Source organism: Sinocyclocheilus anshuiensis, unplaced genomic scaffold (genome assembly GCF_001515605.1).
Source record: "Sinocyclocheilus anshuiensis isolate Anshui unplaced genomic scaffold, SAMN03320099.WGS_v1.1 scaffold3813, whole genome shotgun sequence".
NCBI classification, from domain to species: Eukaryota; Metazoa; Chordata; class Actinopteri; order Cypriniformes; family Cyprinidae; genus Sinocyclocheilus; species Sinocyclocheilus anshuiensis.
The window spans coordinates 35561-40013 of NW_015548185.1; positions in this window are offsets into that span (position 1 = coordinate 35561).

Genomic DNA, 4453 nt, shown 5'->3' on the forward strand with positions numbered 1-4453 from the left:
TATATATATATGAATAACATTAACAAACAAACTCAGTGCTTTTTTTTCATCACTTTTATGCCTAACGGAAGCACCCTTGCCTGTTGTGTGACGTCACAGTAAACATATCCCTTACGAAAATTAACCATGGTTTTACCACTAATAAAACCAAAAACCATAGTTACTATAGTTAAACCATGGTAACCACAAATTTACCAAGGTTTTGCTACACCATAGTGTAACCATGGTATTTGTATTAAAATTGTGGTTATACAAATGGTAATCAATACGCCAAAAAAATATGGTTACTACACTTTTACTACAATAAAACCATGGTTAATTTTCGGTAGGGATACACGATATACCTTGTTGGAATATGTTGAATCTGAAATACCTGGTGTTTTTCTTTCTCTTTTTTCATGTATAATTAATTGTACTACAGTTTTTCACATTTGCTAAGACACTAAATCCCAATCTCTGAATCAAATTCTCAACAGCCTAAACCAATTTGTCAAATAAATCACTCTTTCTGCAAAACCTTAAACAAGTTCAGGCAGTTTAGACACAGTTTTCAGATCTCATGCACTCTTTTTGCAAAACTCTAAACACATTCTCACTCACTAAAACACAATCTGCACCGTGATAAACAAAGCAAAAGTTAAGCACAACTGCAACAAGGTCGTCATCGTTTACACACAATAATTCAAAACAGTTCACACTTGTTTCTAAATATGTGACTGTACAAAATATAAGCCAGATCAAAATGCACAGATGGCATGCGTGCATCATCAATCTGAGAGGTACATAAGAGTGTGCGTACGAGGTGGAGGAAGAGCAAGACCAAGAACAGTTCAACCTAAATTGAGCAGATTCTCTGTGGCCACCATACAGTTTTTCTAAATTGCTAAAACACATTTCTTGAAACCATCACTCATTTTCTCAAAACCTTAAACACAAATCCAAATACTCAAACTAAAGTCACAAAACCTCTGACTCTTCCATCAAAATCAAACAATCACTGCAAAACCACTTGCACTCAAAATCAACCAGTGCTCTCAGATCACACACACATGAGTCAAATAAACACTACAGAGCATTCATTAGACACTACAGAGAAAAATGGAGAACACAGCATCCAGAACATTACAGAAAAAAGTATATTGTATTGAGTAAACAATTTTGCAATTCTGTAAAAAAAGTAGAATTGTGGTAAAAGTATTGTGCTGAATATTGTACTGAATGTTTGTATATATTCAGCTCTTGGATACTGCAAAAATACTGCAGTCCAACTGCAAAGGCCAAAAAGGTCAAATAAAACTCTAAATGAATAGCATGTTACAGTTCACTCAAATACTGTAAATTGTGCAATCATAAAACCAGGGTCAATGAGTGGTTACTACACTTTTACTACAATAAAACCATGGTTAATTTTCGGTAGGGATACACGATATACCTTGTTGGAATATGTTGAATCTGAAATACCTGGTGTTTTTCTTTCTCTTTTTTCATGTATAATTAATTGTACTACAGTTTTTCACATTTGCTAAGACACTAAATCCCAATCTCTGAATCAAATTCTCAACAGCCTAAACCAATTTGTCAAATAAATCACTCTTTCTGCAAAACCTTAAACAAGTTCAGGCAGTTTAGACACAGTAATTGTGCAATCATAAAACCAGGGTCAATGAGAGATTAATTCTGTCTCAGCATCATGTCTTTGTGCTCGGGTCCGGCCTGAAGACTTTGTCCACATCACAAGAAATGTTGTCTTTTTTGCTAAACAAAGAGAAAAACCCCTGTGGTCTGACAGATCCAGCCTTGATACTGTAACACTCTAAACCTTCCTCTTTCTCTCCTCATCCTCCACTTCTTACATGTACTCTTCCTCCTCTCCTTCTCAGATTCTGTCCATCTATTGTTCGTATCATCATTCAGTCACCTGTGCACTCTGAACCGGCTCATATTTTGTACAGTTGGTTTGATCACATCATTAGAAACAAGTGTACATTATCATGCCAATCCCTCCGAGAGTTGTCATGACAGAACTGTGCTTTAGTTCTTTTTAACTTTTGCTGCTTGTGTTTAGCATTTTGCAGCACAAATGCATCACAGTGTGATAAGTGTTTAAGTGAATGAAAATGAGTTTTGCAAAAAGAGCCTAACTGCCTGAACGTGTTTAAGGTTTAGCAGAAAGAGTGCTTTATTCAACAAATTGGTTTAAGCTAGTGAGAATTTGGTTCAGAGATTGGGGTTTAGTGTTTTAGCAATTCAGAAAAACTGTAATCAGTTGAAAAGTTCAAAAGAACAGCAAAAGAAGAGTGGAAGAGAATCTTGTGTAGAATTGCAAGACTACCACGTTAGGGTGGAAGAACTGGCCTGTGGTGACAGAAACCTGCTGTCTTGTCAAGTCTGGATCCGCCACACCAGAGTTTTTTTTCCCCGTTGCCTGCCTGCAATGTAGATGAAGTCCTCTGATTCTTTTTTACATATATGTAAGTATGCATGTATATATATTTATATAGTGTGTGTATATATATATATATATACTGTGTGTGTGTTTTCCATTTTTTTTAATATTCTCTAAGATTTGTATATTCTCTATTCTCTAATTCTCTAATGTGTATATTATAGTGTGTGTATATTATAATATGTATATCTCTAGTGTGTATATTATTGACTAATGTGTATATGATTTGAAAGCTTTGGTTGATTTTGAGTACAGGTGAAGTGGTTTTGAAGTGATTGTTTGATTTTGTCAGAAGAGTCAGGGGTTCTGTGAATTTAGTTTGAGTATTTCGATTTGTGTTTAAGGTTTTGAGAAATTGAGTGATGGTTTCAAGAAATGTGTTTTAGCAATTCAGAAAAATCGTACTACTACTACTACTACTAATAATAAAAGTTATTGTTGAATAATAAGTTATAAATTTAAATTACAATTACTTTCGCAGAAGCATTTGACAACCTCGGAGCTTGTGATAGGTCTGTTCTCGTCCAACTGAAATAAGCTAGACACGCCCCGTCCTGCGCGCGTGACCGCGCCTCTTGGGCTTCGCGCCCTTTTATTCTGAGGGGATTTCGTGAGGTAACGGCCACGGAAAGACCGGCGCTAACGAAAATGTGCATTTAATCGGAAAATACACATGGATTACTTTACTCTCTCACTAGTTGAGAGAGAAATCGGTTCTGCGTCTGGATGACAGAAATCCACACAGAAGTTTTGGTCAGAGATGTGAGGTAAGGTGTATTTGTTTTATCAATTGATAAAATAACGTCAAATGGGTGTGAACTTCATAACCTTTTCATGGTTTTATGTTTTAAATTAAGCTTAGCGTTTTTAGAGTCAACATTTCATGATCCAACTCCAGGTTCAAATAGTAGGTTATATATGCAGTATAAAGTATTTACACTGCAGCTGAGGCTCAGTGTCAATCCACAGACCATTACAGCTTTTCATTAAAGTTCCTTATCTAAAAATAAAGAATGATGTCCTCATTTATTTTTGATAGAATGAGTTACTGCTAAGGGTTTTTTGCCAGTGATGGGTGACATCTTCATGTTTACGGACAGAATCCTTCTCAGAGCTTTACAGCTGAATCAGGTCTCATAAAACAACAATATATTATTTGAATTCTGAGGTAAATAAGGTTTTCTGGGTGGTTTCTAGGGTGTTCCTAGGCTATATGAGGTGGTTGCTAAGGCGTTGCTAGGCAGTTTAGTAAGACGTGTCTACCTAGTTAGGTGAATGTAAGTAAAATAGAAATAAGACTCAACATTAACATGGACGGCGTACAACTAACAAGATGACTAGAAAGGTAAGTTTGATTATAATTATTTGTCCCTTGTGTGAAGTTTAATGATTATTGTCCTGATTATTGTCCTGTTTACATTTGTGCTTCAGTTATTGTATTTTTAACCTGGAAAAAGAACATTTATATTTTCAGTGCTGTAAATTCATTAAAATTGTCAAATCAATTAATTTCCTTATTTAGCAAGCATTACACCATTTTTATGTCAGGTTGATACAATTTTGGTCTTACTAATATGTAGGGGTGGGGGAAAAAATCGATACAGCATAGTATCGCGATATTTTCCGCGGCAATACTGTATCGAAGGTTGCCAGGTTTTCACAACAAAACCCGCCCAATCACGTTTCGAGAGGGTCCTATTATTATTAATAATAATAATAATATATATATATGGCGCGCCCGCCCCGCAGTGTTCAGCGCGCATGTTTCACTCTCCTCGTCACTGCGCAGTTTGATGCTCCGCTCAATATTCCGATCTATGAATGTGCGTTCCGCTCCTGTACCACTCATGCTCATCGGAAAAGCAAAGTCCGCTCAAATAACGCGCTGACAGGAAATTTCTATGCAGTATAGGCCTACTTGTTCCGATTTGCAGTAGCGGTACTGTGCTGTAACATGGTGTAGGCTAGTTCAGCTGTACTGGGCAACGCTGGTAAAATAATGCTCCT